This window comes from Gadus chalcogrammus, chromosome 17 (genome assembly GCF_026213295.1).
Source record: "Gadus chalcogrammus isolate NIFS_2021 chromosome 17, NIFS_Gcha_1.0, whole genome shotgun sequence".
NCBI classification, from domain to species: Eukaryota; Metazoa; Chordata; class Actinopteri; order Gadiformes; family Gadidae; genus Gadus; species Gadus chalcogrammus.
In genome coordinates, this window is record NC_079428.1 from 17528438 (window position 1) to 17548164 (window position 19727).

General features: G+C 41.3%; 2 long non-coding RNA genes across 3 annotated transcripts; one reads left to right on the forward strand and one right to left on the reverse strand.

Annotated features, from left to right (window-relative positions):
- Positions 1-4128: 4128 nt before the first annotated feature.
- On the forward strand, positions 4129-6424 carry LOC130369674 (uncharacterized). 2 transcript variants are annotated; one of them, XR_008892864.1, is made up of 6 exons: positions 4129-4518; positions 4623-4782; positions 5169-5252; positions 5643-5815; positions 5907-6005; positions 6093-6424. It is a non-coding gene; the product is annotated as an uncharacterized LOC130369674 (long non-coding RNA). The 2 variants fall into 2 exon arrangements; XR_008892865.1 differs by lacking the exons at positions 5643-5815; positions 5907-6005; positions 6093-6424 and adding an exon at positions 5331-5464 and having other exon boundaries at positions 4142-4518.
- Positions 6425-13330: 6906 nt separating this feature from the next.
- Positions 13331-14102, reverse strand: LOC130369692 (uncharacterized). The gene is made up of 3 exons (XR_008892882.1): positions 14006-14102; positions 13719-13881; positions 13331-13542 (listed from the first exon to the last, which is right to left on the reverse strand). It is a non-coding gene; the product is annotated as an uncharacterized LOC130369692 (long non-coding RNA).
- Positions 14103-19727: the final 5625 nt, after the last annotated feature.

Here is a 19727-nt window from a genome sequence, read left to right on the forward strand (position 1 = left end):
ATGTACATTTTCCTTACATAATCTTCAGTCAGTGAATGTGTATGATCTTTATTAATCTTTATTATCTGAATGGGAAATGCAATATTTTAGGACCGATTCACCGTTAAACGTGTTTCTAATAACATTTCTAGCGAGAAATATACTTTTTACTTGCATAATCTTCAGTCAGTGATTGTGTCTGATCTTTAGTTTTATATAGGGTTGCCAACTATCAGAAATTAAAATAAGGGACGCTCACCACGGGCCCGACTCCTGTGGGGCGGGGCACCCGCAGCAGTGGTATGTTTTATTTTGTGCTGGTGTTTTTAGTAAAGGGTTGATCAAGAAAGGAATTAGTCATACTTAAAGCTTGAAATGCTTTATTATCACATAACATTCTCTTATAAAGTGCAGTCAATTAAATCTTGAATGAAATCTCTTTGTGTGGCTTGTGCAGCAATGAACTTTTAAAATATAAACTAAATAAACGGAGAACTTCATGTTACTTTTTAAGTGCATAACTATAGGGACTCTCTTTGAACATTTTTACAAAAAAGAAACAGTACAAATAAACAACAAAAACACTTACAAACTTATGTAAAAAAAGAAAGTGCAAAACATTACTCCTCCCCTCAAAACTGTTACTTCTTTTTCCAGGTGTACTTCTTGTTACTCCTTGCAGCACTGAGTAACTCTTTGTCTTTCAAAGCGCTGTTGTAAAACTCTGAACAGGACTGCTCAAAGTTGAGAGTGATCAGCAGCTCACTTCTCATGAGCTCTGTGGAGCACCTATTCCTGCAGTCACTCCATTTGTTGGCCATTCTGGAGAAGATCCTTTCCACACATCCAGTGGATGCTGGGATGCTCAGGATGTGTCTGGTGATAGACAGCATGTTTGGCAGGTCAGCTACTCGAAAGAGAGCCACCAACCTGGCAGCCACACCTTTGGACTTCCATTCATCTTCAGCATCTTCTTTGAGCTTCTTCAGAATGGGTTTTGCTGTGGAGCATTCATCATAAAGTTCATCCATGTTGACTTTATGGATGACGTTGAGCTTGGTGGTCACCCTCTCAATGTCAGTAAAGGTCATGGTGCCATGGTGCAGAGAGAGAGGTTGCAGTGAGAACAACCAGTAGTCTTCCGAAAAGTTGAACCATTTCTCAACATATGAGAGTGCTGTGTTGAGGAATACAGTAAAATCTGCCCTTGCCATGTCAGCATCAAGTGGACGGAGACGCTGCAGCTTCAATTTAGTTAAGTAGCCATAGAACTGTTAATCTCGTCTCTGTGTGAGCTTTTGCTTGAAGTTTTCCATGATGGAATATAACTCAACACAGGTGGTTTCATCACTCTCCAGCTTCTTTACAACTTCCTCAAAGAGAGAGAGGATATTATTGCAGAAAAGAAGGTAAACCTCCACAATGTCTCCATCTTCCTCAGTTGAGTCCTCACTGAAATTGAACAATGCTCGAAGTTGTTTGGGACACTCCTCCCCCCAGGCTGATGAAGTACGATTTCAGTGCAATCCAGGTTTGCATTAGCCGGGTGATGGCTGGATCAAGGGAGAGCCACCTGGTTGTGACATGTCGCAGAATTTCCTGGAACGCAACATCACAAAACCTACAAAACTCTTTGAGTGATTCTCTTCGTTTGGCAGATGTGGAAAAGAAGGCATAGACCTTCAGCACAACATTTTCCACATCTACAGTGAGCTGGTCAAGAGCATGCTTCACTGTGTTGTGCACAATATGGGCATGGCAGTTTCCTTGCAGCAGATCTTTTTATTACTTCTTCCAGTTGGTGAAGACAGAGTCTTGAATTCCATAATTCACATTTGTGTTGTCTGCAGTGCACTAAATGCTGTCACATGATCCAACGATAAGCCAAATTTGTCAAGCGACTGCTCAATGAGAGCTACAATCCCAGCAGCGGACTCATCTGCATTTTCAATGAAATCCAGCATTTTGTTGGTGACTCCGCATTCTGGACTGAAGTATTGAACAGCAAGGGGGAACATCTTCCTGTTGCCTTTATTTGATGCATCTGTCTGAATGGAAAATGGGAGGGGTTTATCTGATGTTAGGGCCTTGAGAACATCAGCCACTGCCTTTGGAGCAAGGACATCTTTAATCACTGCCTCTGCCTTTGTTCTCCCTATACATTTTTTTTTACAATTTTTGAATCCAGGAGAACCTTTTGATTCAGTTTATGTGCACAGTCAACACTGTTGTAGCTGAGGTTGTGTCTGACTGTGTGGTACACCTGTGTCACCTCAGCTGCGGTAATATAGAGAGGAAGAGTGGGAAGATATTTGTTGATTAAATTGAACATTTGTCTGCTCCCTGTCTTATGACTTGAAAAGAAGTCAGGTCATCCAAACAGTTAAACCACACTAATAATATAATTGATGTAATGATCACTGAACACTGCATTCCTCAAAAATATAAAAATTGTGACACAGAATACACAGAAAGCTCTACAAACATTTTTAATCTAGGAAATGTATGTATATTAAAGAATAAAGGTTTTCTTTTAACAAATGTATTTTTTTATTTATTAACTGTTAATCCATTAGTATGATTTGTTCTTTAAATGGCCATATATAATATTTATATACTTCTGTATATTAAATAAATGGTCGTTCATTCGACTTTTAAAACTCAACATCCTAAACAATCAATCAAACCACAACAGTTTACTAAAATAGGCTCTGCCCATGCACTGCGATGTTCTGGCAAAAGCACAACCAGATAGGAAATCAATCACAACATAATGTCCCATACCGTATCAACCTCAGGAGATGATTGGGGTATGAAGAACTGTGACACTGACGCTTGGGTCTTCTGTGATCTTTCGTGTCTGCAGTGTTGCTCTCCTGTTGCATGCTGTCTGATGTCAGACAGCCCACCGTGCGCCACTGAAAACACTCGTCGACATATTTTACAACTTGCCTTGTAAACATCTCCATTGACGCTGTCCAGCCAAGGATGTGCGTCTTCCCACTCACGTCCGTACTTCTGCAAGCGTTTACGCTTTTGAGGACGTGGTGGAGTACCGGGTGTAGTGGGCATTTTTAAAAGGCGCGGGTTTTGTGAGCAGCGCCGGTGTGTGGTGTCTGTCGCTAGGCAACCGCGACCACCACACGCATGCGCAGACACACAGATGACCGGAGCGGGTCTTGCGTAGATCCCGCCGCGACAATTTTGCTGACCGTAGTATTCCCTGTGTTTTGTTTTGATCATTATTGTTAGATTTAGTATTTGTGTGTGTGACAGACATGTGTATTGGACATTTATGGAAATACGGAACAAATTGCGTCCCGTATTGGTTCAATACGGGACGCAACATTTAATTGCCAAATAAGGGACGATTCCGTATTTTACGGGACGGTTGGCAACCCTAGTTTTATAGTTCTTAGGATTTGATCGGCTCGCTCGCATGTTTCAACGACGTCAGGTTGCTTTCGCTAAACTAGCAGCTCACGTGCTTCCTGCGTTTGTGTTATTAAACTGTTACTTTATGTAACTTTTAATGATATCATCTTGTTAGAAACACGTATATCTGAGAGCCAACCCAGTCGCCAAAAGCATACGTTGACAGTGTACTTTTCGTGAACACTGGATTACGTCGCATTTCAACATAAAATAGCGTGTTATACACACACACACACGCACGCACACGCACACACACACACACACACACACACACACACACACACACACACACACACGCACACACGCACACACACACACAGTATCTTGTACAATGATTTTTAGATTTCTTCTTTGTAAAACTTGAAAAATAAAGTAAGTTTTGGCTTTGGAAAAGTAATTATTTCCCTTGTTATACAAATAGGCTATGCTGTTAAGGCTGCCGTGTTCCAATACCTGTACTTCCATGAGTATACTTGAAGGAAGTATACTATCCGTACTATCTACTACGTTAATTTTTCAGATGTGAGTGCTCTTCCAAATCGAGTACTCCGTGGTGCACTAACCGGAAATTACGATCACGACTGCCGCCGTGGCTCCTCCCCCGCAATAAACATCCCGCTTTGAAAGGTGAACTCTTTACGCCTAGCAACTATAAAAAACTATAAAAACTAAAAAATGACTCTATTAATGCAGGCTATGTGGAAAATGCGCCGACTTTGGCTCAGCCTGGCTCCGACTCTTCCGCTACGTATACATATGTGTAATCCAGCACATATAAAGACGGGGACCAGAAAATAATTACTTTCTCTCCATTGAAACCCATTCATATTTTTCGATCTCAGAGGTCCCATGAGGGGCCTACCGGAAGGGGCGAACTTACGAGCTCTATGACGCTGCTCTCGAGCGACATATAGCTAGGACTGCTAATCTTACAAGCATTCTCAAGATCGATTGTCGGCAGTAGTTCTATTCATTCTATCGCTGTAACTTTTCTCTCGTGTTGCTATGGACAAGTTGTTTGACCTGGATCTCCGTGACCCCCGCACAGAAGGAAGACACCTTGCCGTTGGGTTGATGCATGACCAATTCCTTGCAGAAGCCATGGTAACAACCTTTTGTACATTAACTGAACTTGAACTTGTACATGAAATGAATGTTTCAGTACTTCAGAAACTCCGTCTAACAAGATGTTGGACTTAAACACACAGGAGGCTGCGGAGAATGTCAATCGGGCAAGATCTGGAGGGGATTCACCACGGAGCTCAACCAAACGGAGCGGACGCGGCAAGGCCAGAGGGAGACGTGGAGGCCGTGGAGGCCGGGCGGGCCATACAGGCCGTGCAGACCGATGGAGTGGCCTAACTACAGGTTTGTTTATGTGCAAATTCAGATTAGTTTAATTTGGTGACAAACAATTACCCATGGCAATTAGGGATGGGTCAGAATTTTCTATTATTCGATTTTTCGTTCCCGTGGGTCAAAGTCGATTTGTAACATTTGGACCGTTAAAGGTTGGGTATGGGATTTGCGAAACGCCAGCAGATTTTGAAAATACACAACTCAAATGGTCCTACCCCCTCTCCTTCAACGCTGACTCTACCCATTCCAAGTACAAGTACATGGGAGCGGGGGAGAGGGAGTGCAGTACGACCGTTTGATTGACGTACTTACTGTCAAATGAGTTTCTTGCAGCAGTGCAAGCACTTGAGTGTCTGCCGTAGAGATATATTAATCTGTCATGTACTGTTTAACAGGCATGGACACTGAGGTGTTGGCACTTCCTTCAGAGGATTCCTTGCCCTTACCCAGAGCACAGCAAAATCCTCAAGAGATGTTTGGTAAATATACAGTGTTTAATTCTGAAATCCAAATACTGTATATAGAATGTAGATCATTTGGTTATATTTTATTTGCAGAACAAAACATGGAGAGGCTTTCTGCCCTACTGGATTCAAGCCCCTGTCCTGCTGAGCCTGAGAGAAGCGCAGCATCATCGTGGTCTGTTAGGCAGCAGAAAGCCTCTGACCGTTGGGAGGAAGCACGGCCGTACCACCTCAGATGTCTTTTGGAATCTGAGGCTGTTGGCAAGCCATTGTGTTGCTTCTGCCACAAGCCGGCTGTTATAAGGTTGGATGTTTATCAATCAAATAATAGAATGTATCTATGTACACTAAAAAAAGTATATCATATAAATTGAGTGACTTGACTTGAGTGTTTTGTCTGCTTAGGTGCAGAGAGTGCCTTCCGGAGCAGTGGTTTTGTGGGGCCTGCGACATGCATAACCACAGCAAACGGCCACTCCACAACAGGGACAGCATGGTGGATGGCTTCTTTAAAGCCATTCCCCCATCCACATGTATCTCAAGAGGAGAGACTGGAATATATGCCACACATGAGCAAGGTAAGGTCTGACAAATCTACCTGTCTAGACTTCCTGATCCTTATCTTGTTTATTCAGTCTGCTGCCATATACAGAATGTTCTTTTCGACAGATCGCATTTTACCCACAATGCCAGCACAGCACTGCACCTGCCAGGTCCCTAGCTTCACAGTGGAAGCTGGGAAACCAGTCATCTTGATTACCATCAATGGTAGAAACCAGTTCTCTATTTAGACTTCTGTTAGTCTAATATACAATATGTGTCAATGATTATGACTAATGTTGTTTTTTTCGTTAGGGCGTTATGATTTGCATTTGCCACGTTATGTGTGCCAAACATGCCTGCAGCAGTGGGCCCCTGATGTGAGAGACCTAGTCAGGAGTGGATATTGGCCAGCTTCTGCAAATGCTTCCACAATCTACACGGTGGACCTCCTCAACACCTTTCAGGAGCTGAAGTTGATCTCACCTGGATTCTCCAGGCAAGCCCTTGCAAAAATGCTGGAACATCGCACACTGTGTGCAGGAAGAGTAAGTGACATCAGCAATACTATTTATTATGCTCACCAATATTGTCAGCTTGTCAGGGGGGGCCTGCCCTCGGGGTCTGACCGGGCCAAGTCTCGGGCAGGAAGGGCCCCCCCTTCCTGCCCTCGGGGTCCGACCGGGCCAAGTTTCGGTGCGGAGGTCCCAGTTAGGCCCTAGAATAAGGTATTAAAATTTCAGGGCGGTAGGACCTTCCTATCTCAAAAACTGTTTTTCCACCACATTCTGAACCATTAGGTCTTGCAGGCTACACTTCTGAGGGGCTTTGTCCAAATGACACTCCATTTGGGAAAACTTTTTTTCTCTAAGGGCTAGAACTCCAAATCTCGGATATGTCGTACACGGGGCCCCGGGAAATGTGTGTAAACATTTTAGCATCCCTAGCTATCTCGAAAAGGTCGGCAAAGGGGCGTGACCTCCAACAGTACAGTAAATGTACATAAGACAGAGGTTAGTTTCTAGTCCCCATTTTTTGTGGGATGGAGGTGTACATTTGTGGCTAAAGGTGTGTAGACACAGCTGGCCTGTGGCCACGTTTTTGAAGTCGGGGGTCAAAAGGTCAAAAGGAGCCGGCACCACGCCGCTTATGAGATAACAAAAAATTAATGTGTGTTTCTCTCATAACTTTTTGTCATTATTAAAGAGAGGCCTGATTCTCCGATATGCATGTTGGATGGCTAGGGTGTAGGTTTGGGTAGAACTTCAGACCAAAATCTTGCAAGCGAGCCGCTGGGTGAGGTGCAACAAGATGGAGCACTTGCTGAGTAATTTATTGTAGGGCCGGTGCGTAAGAGGGCAAACAAGATGTCCTTCAACATCTACGCTTCCAGGCGATTGCAACGGTGCCACACATGAACACATTCAAACATGTTTAATGGTAGTAATTAGCTGTCGAAATTGGAGGCCTTAATCAATAATGACCAGCTATTGATTTGCTTCCCGATAAAAGTTTGTGACAAATCACATGTTATTTAGCATCTACACATTGAGCTGAGTCCAATGACACAAAGCATGACACTCCACGGCCCTACACGGCCCCCTACACTACATGGCCCCTGTATTTTACATGGTACACCTATGGTCTAGGACATGATCTCTGTGTGGCACAAGGTCGAGCTTGATCTCATTGGACTCAGCTGCTAATGTAGATGCTAAATAACATGTAATTTGTCAGAAAACTCCATCGGGTAGCAAATCTATAGCTGGTTATTATCTATAAAGGCCTCCAAAATCGACAGCTAATTACTACCCTGAAACATAGTCAAATATGGTCATGCATGGCACCGTTGCAATCGCCTCGAAACGTAGATGACAAATGACACCTTGTTTGCCCCGTTACGGGAAGATATTTTCATGGTATATATTTCTATTTCCTAACCAAGCTCCATTGCCGTCTTTAACCAACGTGGTTTGCCGAGAGTCACGTGACGTTGACGCAGGCCCATTGAAAAGAAAAGGCCCAAAAAACGCATGTCACATGTTTAAAGCCGTTATTGTAATTAATTAATTTAATATTAAAATATAGGCTATTATATGTATACAATTATTACGTTGTGTAATATTCTATCTATAAGTAGACCATAACTTTTATTCAATTATCGTTATAACATGATCTGTATCTGACCATTGAACATCTTTAACCAAGTTCAGGTATAACCAGACCATATAACAAATATTTATAACATATAAACTAGGCTATACGTATAGCATATCATACATTTGGTTACAGGCCAAATTCGGTATAAATGTTACCCTCTGCTGGCCCACAACTAGATCGTCGCGTCCCTAGCAACCTGACGTCTTTGAAACATGCTAGGGAGACCATAAAACTAACTATCGAACAAAAGATCAGACACATTCACTGACTGAAGATTATGCAAGTAAAAAGTATATTTCTCGCTAGAAATGTTATTAGAAACACGTTTAATGGTCAATCTGTCCTAAAATATTGGATATATATATATATATATATATATATATATATATATATGCCTAATGCCTTCAGGGCGGCGCTACTGTTCAATCAGGACAAGAACAATGAGGTACTCCCACTCTTTTATCCCTGCAACCATCAGGTTACTAAATGATGACAAAAGTAAGGAGTAGGTGGAGAGCACACCAGTGTTGCTGGGTGTTTCCGGGGGCAGGGTGGTTGTTACTGACGGGCTGAAATGAATTGTGAGTTAAATGTGTGTGTTGGACTGCCTTTGATATATGTTTTTGTCTACCTCCTATTGCTATTTATTGTATTTATTAAGTAATCTATTATGTGAGACTGGAAACTGTGAACGAAATTGCCCATTTTGGGATAAATAAAGTTTTCTAATCTAATCTAATATATATATATATATATATACGTAACCATTTCCCCCAAATGCTGGGAGAACGTATCGACCCCTATTGGTGCTATTCCTCCATTCATTTAGATGGGCGGAAGAAACGTGTATCTCTTCACGCTTTGGTCAGGCATAGCGTGACACTGAACACTCCTTGCGAGGTGGACCAATGTATCTATTTCACGCCTTGGCGTGATACCGGGTTGAACAGACTGTTCTGTGTTTATGTGTGGAAAAATAACATCATTACACGGTTCCATAAAATAACATAATCAGCAAAGACAATGGTTTTATTTCCATGCTTTAAACGGCATTCGGGCTGCTAGTTTCAGCGTCCATAGCAACCATCATAGGCTTAGCCACCATGTTTTTCTGTCGAGACAAAATACGTTTTCAGACAAACGTAATTGAGAATGCCGAATAGTTCTCTGGGAACGTAATTTTCATGAGACAGGGTTGTCCTTTAGGGCTTCGGCCTCCTAATTGATCATTGATCAAAACTCTGCCCAATCCTCACCTTCTCTGACGCAGAGAAACTCGTCCACGCCTTAATCCCCTCCAGGCTTGATTACTGTAACAGCCTTCTCATCGGTACACCCTATAACACCTATGGTCCTTAGATTATTATTATTTATTTTATTGTGTTATTGCCCTTCGTGTTTTGTTGTAGCACTTTGAGATTATTTTTATGAAAAGTGATTTACAAATAAAATGTATTATTATTATTATTGTAGTAGGCTATATTTGAATGCCCTTTCACATATATGAAACCACCACCACACCATGGTTGGTTTGACGTAGCAGCTAACTTAATCATCCAAGAGAATCTGGTGTTTTGGTGTTGAATAAAGATCTATCAGCACTATATTTTAATAATCTGTTGTGACTAAATTGACATTCAGTAGGCCCTGCTTGCACTTGTATGTTTAAAATCAATATTTTCTATACAATATAGCCATTTGCAATTATACCTGGATGCATATCTTAAATACATTGAATGGATTAAATACTCAATTAATTGCTGCTACTACTCTATTACCTAGAGACCCTTCAGCCCACAACTTTTGAGTTACTTTAACTTTACCCACCATGTACTGCCTACAGACTGGAATTCATATTTATATTAACTGTTGTGTCCATACATATATATATATATATATATATATATATATATATATATATATATATATATATGTGTGTGTGTGTCATTAAGCTCTTAGTGACCACATTTGAATGGCAGGGCAATCATGTATCAGGAGTAGCACCACATTCTAGAAAGACTGAAAATATGTTTTTATTTGAAGAGGGCAGGGGGACTAATTCAAATCTTTTGGCTGCCAGGACCTGGCCCACTCCTTCCCACTGAAAAGAGAACAAATAATATATCAATGAACCGTTTTGTGATGATTGGTCGAACTCCACTTACATAACACACAGTATATACCTACTTTATATTGATTCTCATCTATAAAGGCAATTACAAATCAAGCCCAATCTTTGCACATTTTTGTTCTTGAGCAATACCACACTTTCAAGTCATTTTCTAATAATTCAAGATCTAATAATGTAATAGTGTATGACACATAAGAAAGGGAATGATGAAACCACTTGATAGGAAATCTGGTTGGCAAGTGTGTTTGGTGGAAGAACTACTGTTAAACGTTAAAATAGCAGCAGCTATTTTGCACCAAGATGGTGCAAAATAATATGGTATAATATAGAATACTCGGAAAAGCAATGAAGTGGTTTAAAAAAAACCAGTGAAACAGAAAGAAACCAAATTAAATACATACCAAACTGGGCAAGGCTGCCAATCAACAAGGACTTCTTTAATGCCCTATCAAGGAAAGGAACCATAAATTCAGTAGTAAGATAATAAATTCAGTGTTAGCCTATGAGTTTGATAGACAAAATGCATTGACGGTACTATTCCAAAATATTTATGCAAATTACTTGTATACATGAGTAAATTACATTTACAGTATGCACTTAATATGCATGCTCATGATCAATCAGCGAGAATGTCATTCCTACAGTTAATCACGCATGTGTTTTTGCTGGGTCTTTATGGGTCTGTCAAACCTTTTTCATCCTCTCCTTCCCGTAACTCCTTATTTCGAAGGAGTCACGACCAATATGGTAGGGGCAATCTGAAAATATAAAAAACATGTTTTTCACAACAAAACCATCTATGCTTATCCACTGGCAAATATAAAATACCGCAAATATAAAATCAATAACAGTAATTATTAATACTGTATTAACCCATTTAGGCCTAAAGCGCCTGGAAAAAATGCCTGTAAAACCTATAGGCGATTTCAGAAAAGCCCCCAAAACCTGAAGTTTTTCTAGAAATTCAGCAATTGTGTCAACGCCTACTAAATTACTGATTTCTCAGCCCCTGTAACAGATAGGAACACAATTCAAAAAGTATTTGAGAGCTGACACCTGTGGCTTTCATGGGAAATTTGAGTTTTTATTAACAAATATTTACAATATTTACATACAGGTAGAAAAGTAAATAAAAAAGTAAAAAAATATGTAAAAGTGCAGGAACAGCACAAAACAGTAAAAAAAATAAAGTATAATAAAGTGAAATAAGTATATAAGAAAGTAATAAAGTATATAATAACAAACATGGGAAGGGGAACAAACTGGGACTAAAACTGTAAACAGTCTGCGTTTTAAATTACATGCACTTGTATGTGATGACTGAATAAAAGTATTATGCATAATACAAATACAATTGCATTCCATCCTAAGAAGTAGCGTAATTAAAAGATACAGGCTATAATTTGGGAATGTATAGTAGCCTAGGCCTTATTGTTCTGGAGATCGCAGTTAGGTGTGAAATTCCAAAGAAGCTCTATTCTTTGGAAGAGCCTTGAACATCCTGCATACGGGCCCGTCGTTGCCTTGTTACGCCACTGGTGACATTCCAGAGAAGCTTATCTGGTTTTACGGGTGCTTTACGCATCTCCGGGACAGTAATACATCTCTTACATATAAACTGTCGTAATTTCTTATTACAGCATCATCACAATCAATAAGTATTACTATTGATAAGTATAAGTGACATTCCAGAGAAGCTTATCTGGTTTTACGCACCCGGGTGCTTTACGCATCTCCGGGACAGTAATACATCTCTTACATATAAACTGTAGTAATTACTTATTACAGCATCATCCCAATCAATAAGTATTACTATTGTCCTTGCCTCCAGCTGGCCGCAAATCTGTCCCGGGACATATTTCTGGCGAATTGCGTCCGAAAGAGATTCTTACTCTGTCGCCAGTAATCTCTTCGCACCGGCAACACAAGCAGCCCCATTCCCATAGCCCCATTCCATACTTCTTCTTCCTCGTCGTCATTCACGAACATGTGCCTTAACCATAATTCCCGGTCAATCGGTTCGTATTCGTTATCAAAGTACTCGGCCTCATCAACATCTTCGAAGCCGAGAAACTCCTCGAAATCGCTACCGTCAGAAAAGTCTTCAGTCTCAAATTCCGCCATACTTGCTTGAAGAAATTTCTGAACTAAACTCACGAGGAACAAGTTGACACCTATATGTGTCTATATTGATGCATTTCATTGGCCCAGAGGCCGACACTTTGGGCAAAAAAATCCTTATACAGAAAAACGACGCAAACGCTTTCCCGTCCTTAAAGGTAGAATGACGCAACAGCGCTCCCGGCTTTAAAGGTAGAACAGCGGCAATGCTTTCCCGGCTTAAATGGGTTAATGCTGTAATCGCTGCTATGAATACACAGGAGAATAATTTACAATTCCATAATTATAAATTGTGTAAAGGGTTTGTCAGTGCTCTGATCGTTACAAACTATTTCATCTTACTCTTCGGTAAAGTCTTATTCCTTTTTTCAAGCCCCTTCTGGCTGTGATGCTCTGTAGGAAAGAAATGTTGAGGTATTCAAACAAAGACTCAAATGGTCATAACCAACATTCTTATTACAGTCCTTTTTCCAAAATAACTACAATAAATGTAATGCTATGGTGAAAAGAATAGTAGTCAATTAGCAATTCGATCTGTACAGACATTCTGAACATACCTTTTCTCCTCCGCTTCCTCTGCACAGTAGAGACCGCTGTTGGAATGGAAAATAAAATATTACTCATTCAGGCAATGATGTTTATTTGTATGACACTTAGTACCTTCTCATGCATGCTTTAATTGAAAAATCCATACCTGGTCCTTCCGTGTCCGGGTGGGCCACCTCCTCTACCTGCAGGGCCCCCTCCTCCACCTGCAGGGCCCCCTCCTCCACCTGCAGGGCCCCCTCCTCCACCTGCAGGGCCACCTCCTCCACCTGCAGGGCCACCTCCTCCACCTGCAGGGCCACCTCCTCCACCTCCTCCACCTGCAGGGCCACCTCCTCCAACTGCAGGGCCACCTCCTCCAACTGCAGGGCCACCTCCTCCCCCTCCTCCACCTGCAGGGCCACCTCCTCCCCCTCCTCCACCTGCACGGCCCTGTCCTCCACCTCTCCCATGTCCATGTCCATCTAAGATGACATAAGATAACACTCACTCAAAGTCCAACAGTGGAACTTCAACAGTGCAAGTGTAAATTCTGTTTTAAAAAATATGAAATTAAGACCATACAGATCTATACACATCTATACACATAAATAACCATAAACAAACATGAAAAGAGGTTAGCACTTATACAGCTGACTTAGTATATTGTAATTTGTAGCATAATATATTGGAGTATATATGCAGTATATAACAATATATAGGATTAGCCTCTTTAATTGTCATAGATATTCCTGTATGTCTTCACCTGAGTGGTCCCCCTGCCCTCTTCTGGCCCCTCTGCAGTCCCACTTGCAAAAGGGGTCCATCCTGTGCAAGTTTGAAAAGTGTTGCAAAGGGTTATTAAATTGCAAATGGCAACCAAAAAAATTGTAGCAATAGTTCCATGATAAAAATGAATGTGGTGGACAAATAACAAGATGCAGTTAGTATTTTGGTAAACAAAGCAGAGGATGTGTGGAATTTATAAAAATAAAGAATCATACCTTGACAAATGTACTCATGGATGGAGCCCATTTTTTTGAGGGACTCCTCCGCAAATGTGGCCAATGTGCAACGAGGTGTGAACACCTTGACCACATGGCTCTTTTTAGTGGCTTTTCCAAGCAGCAGGACAGGTTTATATCCTGCTGCTTGAAGCTTTTCGAGCTGTAAGGAAATCACAGCATGTTAATGTTTTGCCTGTAGTAATCAAAAAAGACCTACTATTCAAAGCAATAGTGATTCAGACAGTTAAAGGTAGAACATAATTAAAACAGAATTGTTTACATACCAGGAGGAACATTTCCTGCTTGACAACAGCCATGTTGTGGTTCTTCTTGCGGGAAGACGTCCACTCTTCCCGCTTAGCCTCAAATTTTCTCAAGGCAATTTTGAGGCGTTCTTTTACAGGCTGGACCATTTTGCAGTGGCTGCAAACCTTTTTAGCGCAAGGCAGAATGGTTTTGCAGGAGGGGCATGTCTTACATGTGCTGCCTGGCATATTGAAAGATTACCTAATTTACAAAGACACAGACAAACCGAATAGACAGATAAATAAAACAGATTAGATACACAGATAGTAGATAGATAAGAAAGATTATAGATATAAAATATTAGATTGGCAGAGAGATAGTTAAGATGTATGATGCTTATTTGAAGCTGCATGGAGAAAAAAGTAAATCACTAAAAACAAACTATTTTTTACAAACAGCCGACTACATTGTGTAAATTACCTTCTAACATGATGCTGTGTATGGTACTTCTAAGCCTTCTCATTGTTCAATTTCAATTACTAACGAACTAGCTAGCCTACCCGAGGGACAGGTGGCGACGTAGGCCTACATTAGCCTATGAAGCAACGCTTTTGTTATCTGTTATTAGCTGTTAATACCTGTTAATATTCTTTGACAACGGCAATATAATTATTTGCACTATCAACTCCATAATCTTAGTATTTCAAGCATTCAACCGTTTTTAAATAGCAGTCAATCACCTAGTTGTACTTACGTCACACAAACCAGCACCGCAAATTTTCGGTCACTCCAGAGTTGACGTCTTTCTTTCAACCCGGTATCACGCGATTGCGTGCTCCTGCGCACGACCGTGTGCGTGTGTGTGCGTGCGTGCGTGCGTGCGCGTGTGCGTGCGTGTGTGTGTGTGTGTGTGTTTGTGTGTGTGTGTGTGTGTGTGTGTGTGTGCGTGTGCGTGCGTGTGTGTGTGTGTATAACACGCTATTTTATGTTGAAATGCGACGTAATCCAGTGTTCACGAAAAGTACACTGTCAACGTATGCTTTTGGCGACTGGGTTGGCTCTCAGATATACGTGTTTCTAACAAGATGATATCATTAAAAGTTACATAAAGTAACAGTTTAATAACACAAACGCAGGAAGCACGTGAGCTGCTAGTTTAGCGAAAGCAACCTGACGTCGTTGAAACATGCGAGCGAGCCGATCAAATCCTAATAACTATAAAACTAAAGATCAGACACAATCACTGACTGAAGATTATGCAAGTAAAAAGTATATTTCTCGCTAGAAATGTTATTAGAAACACGTTTAACGGTGAATCGGTCCTAAAATATTGCATTTCCCATTCAGATAATAAAGATTAATAAAGATCATACACATTCACTGACTGAAGATTATGTAAGGAAAATGTACATTTCTCGCTAGAAAAGTCATTAGAAACGCGTTTAATGGTGTATCTGTCCTAAAATATTGCATTTCCCATTCAGATAATAAAGATTAATAAAGATCATACACATTCACTGATTGAAGATTATGTAAGGAAAATGTACATTTCTCGCTAGAAATGTCATTAGAAACGCGTTTAATGGTGTAACTGTCATCATTAAAAGGTTTCTGTAATTTAATTATTACTTTCATATTATAAGGCATAAGGAAATTCATTTTTGTTTATATTAGTAATTCAATAATTGTGTTCGTTATTCAGGTTTAAAATTGTATTTAAATAGTTTGTTGAATGACGTCACTTGTGTGTGTGTGTGTATTTAGGCTGATGTTTTGTCAGTTTGTGTCAGTTTGAGATGCGGCATGAGAGAAGGTGAATAGCTTGTGATACGCATCGCCGAAAATAATCTAGTTTCAAAGTCCCTGTAAATAGCATGCAGCCAACGAGGTATGTTTCTTGTTGTTTCCCTGTATTTTGTTTTGCTTGTTTGGCTTTTTGTGTGCCGTGTAATTTATGATTTTATGTAAAGCTAATGCCGTGATTTCTGTTGTACTGTGTATGTATTCATCTATAGTTTTCACGGTGGAGTTGGAGTAAAAGGCTACAATAAAACCCGTCAAAGGAAACCATTGGTGTCTACCGAATGCTATTAGAGGGAGTTACAGTGAAAACTCGGACTGTTCATCGACGCGAGTGGCAGTTCAACGAAGGAGCGCAAGAAAAGGATCGGCCTGTTAAGGTTTGGCTGGACCGGCACACGGAGCCGCGATCAACGGACATCTCCAACTGACAGATGACCGTTAAGGCCCACGGAGCCGCGATCAACGGACATCTCCAACTGACAGATGACCGTTAAGGCACACGGAGCCGCGATCAACGGACATCTCCAACTGACAGATGACCGTTAAGGCCCACGGAGCCGCGATCAACGGACATCTCTAACTGACAGATGAGCGACCGTTAAGGCACACGGAGCCGCGATCAACGGACATCTCTAACTGACAGATGAGCGACCGTTAAGGCACACGGAGCCGCGATCAACGGACATCTCTAACTGACAGATGAGTGACCGTTAAGGCACCCGGAGCCGCGAGATGTCAACGGACATCTCTAAGTTAAGAGTGATCTAAGAAAATTAAGGCTTTTGTATAGGATTTGGTTATTATTTACTGTGAATAAGAGCTGTGTTAAGTGAATGTTTTTTCTTATGCTGTATGGAAGCATTTAAGTGCCAAAGTTAAAGGGCAACTACAGTTCTCATTGAACTTTTGTGTTTCAACTTAGAGTGTGTTGTAGCTACATCAAAGTTTTATTCTGCATTTGATGCTTTGGGCAATTTATAGAGGTTTACATATTGTTTGCATTTAAGGGTGACCTCCAAAGTTATTTGATTTATTGCAAGATATACATAACTAAAGGGATGTTTACATTCACGCTTTATTTTCAAAAGTGAGTCAACTTAAATAAGTGATTTAAACAATGACAGAGCCAAGTGAGTCAACTTAAATAAGTGATTTAACCAATGACAGAGCCAAGTGAGTCAACAGTTCATAGCTTAGACTCCCAAGATAAACCTGAAGTAGGCCTTCCTGAAGCCCAGCATGATGAAGCGCCAAAGCTAAGACAAAGTTCAAGAATCAGATCTCTCACAGAAAAAGGCAAAGAAATGCAAGAAGAAAAATGTAAAGGGCTTCAACAAAAATTTAACTACACTTATGATAAATGGAAAACACAAGCAAAATTAGCCAAGAAGTCATTGTCACAATTAAAGGACCGTCTATCTGAAGAGTTGCTCAAGGATATCATTGGTGATATCGCAGGTTTTTCAGCAGATGTCCAGCTAATTTATGATGAGCTGCGCAATGTCTCAACTCCGGATCAAGACACGCGCAGAAAAGTGGATCTGTGTGTAGAGATCTCCAACTTTATTGTAAGCAAAGCCTCAAGCCGACTCGATGGAGAAGCCAAAGAAGCAGAAGAAGTCAAATGGCCAGAAGCAGGCTCTCTCTTTGGCACAAGCTCCTCTAAGTCAGGTTCTTTCACCACCGAGTTAAAAGTTCCCTCAATCAACTCCTCCAGGTCCTCTATAAAACGCCAAGAAGCTGCCGCAGAGGCTGCCGCAAGCGAAGCTGTTCTGAAAGTGTTAGAACAACAAGAAAAGGAACAGCAGGAAATACAGCGTCTAGAAGCAGAAGTTAAAAGGAAGATATCTGATGAACAGGCAGCAATTGTTAAGCGCAGCTTAGAGCGAGAGGCAGAGGAAGTAAAAATCAAAGCTCAGCTAGAAGAGGAGCATGGAGCTCTTCTAAGAGCTCTGGAAGAAAAGAGGAGAAACGTGTAGAAGTTGGAGGCAGTCAAGAATCTCAATGCAGCAAGAGCCAGAATGCAGGTGTATGATCAACCAAGGGCCGCAGAAGAAGAGCAAATGGACACATTGGGACAGCAACTGGTAGCAGACAACCCAGTTATTCCACCTTCAAATCGTCTGTCCATGCAAAAGTCTCCCATACAAAGTACGAGTACCGGCTCAAATGAAAGTACAGCAGAGCTTGTCAAGGTGCTAGCAGATGCTATGAGCGCTAACAGAGTTCCCATCCCTGAACCTTCAATATTCAGCGGAGATCCACTGAAGTACAACGACTGGAAACTTTCATTTCAAACACTTATTGGCCACAAGAACATTGAAGATAAGGAGAAAATATACTACCTCCGTCAGTATGTAAGTGGACTAGCTAAGAAAGCAATCGATGGCTTTTTCCTACTTGGAACTGAGTCGGCCTACGCTAGTGCATGGAAGATTCTGGAAGAGCGATATGGAAACCCATTCACAGTTGCAATGGCTTACAGAGACAAGCTACAAGCATGGCCCAAGATAGGATCTAAAGACAACTTTGAACTCAGAGAGTTTGTAGATTTTCTACGCAGTTGCGAGGCTGCCATGGTCCATATAAAAGCACTGGAAATATTGAATGACTGTAATGAAAACAGGAGAATTCTGTCAAAGTTACCGGATTGGTTAATAGCAGGATGGAACCGGAAGGTTGTTGATGAAGAAGAGGATAGAAACCAATTCCCTTCATTCAGCCAGTTCGTAAAATTTCTGACAAGGGAAGTAAAAATCGCCTGTAACCCTGTTACTTCACTGCAGTCACTGAAACAAGCTGAGCCTGAAAAGTCCCAAAGACAACACAGTGTCGGAGCAAAGACACTGACCACAAGTTCCAATGAAGGGTTTGTCATCATGATGTGTCTTTTCTGTAAGAAGAACGGACATACTTTGCACAAATGCAGGAACTTCAGGGATAAACCAATTTCAGATCGAATCACATTTATTCAAGCTGAAAAACTGTGCTTTGGTTGTCTGAAGTTAGGTCACCACTCAAAGAGCTGCTACAGTAGGAGTGTTTGCGACGTGTGCTCCAACCGACATCCAACCTGTCTGCATGAGGAGCGATCTAAAGAGCAACAAACACAACCACGCACTGAAAGAAATACAAGTAAAGAAAAGCCCAGACCAAGTCAAGAGAGGAATAATGAATTTACTCAATCAACACAACACCAAGGGGTATTCACAGCTGCTACTGCCAACAGAGTGCTATTTCATGAACCGAACATGCAAACAGCGGCAATAATTCCTGTTTGGCTTTCAGCAACAACTCAACCAGCACGAGAAATCCTTGTATATGCTCTGTTGGATTCGCAAAGCGACACAACCTTCGCCTTGAGTGAAGTAGTGGAAGCCTTGGAAGTAACCAAAGAACAAGTCAATCTGAAGCTTTCTACAATGAGCTCAAAAACAACAGTAGTAAGCTCTCAAAAAGTGAACAACCGCCAAGTTCGAGGGTTTTTCTCTGGTAAGAAGATTGCCCTACCACCAGTCTACACCCGGGAATTTATTCCAGCCAACAGAACTCACATACCAACTGATGAAACCGCCAAGTCCTGGTCCCATTTAGAGCACCTTCAAGGAGAGATTGCACCTCTGCAAGACTGTGAAGTAGGTTTGCTCATTGGATACAACTGCTCACAAGCCTTACTTCCAAGGGAAGTTGTTCCTGGCAAGGATAACCATCCTTACGCACAGCGTACAGACCTTGGATGGAGCATTATTGGCCACGGGAATCTCTATGTGGACTACGGTGACAACATTGGAGTGAGCCATCACATAATAGTGAGAGAAGTAACACCAACTTTGGAGCCCTCCGTCAACCTCCGAACTGAAGTGCATTATGTGAGCCGTACCAAAGTCAAAGAAATTTCTCCTTCAGACATCATCAGAGTCTTAGAAACAGATTTCTCAGAGAGAACACAAGAAGATG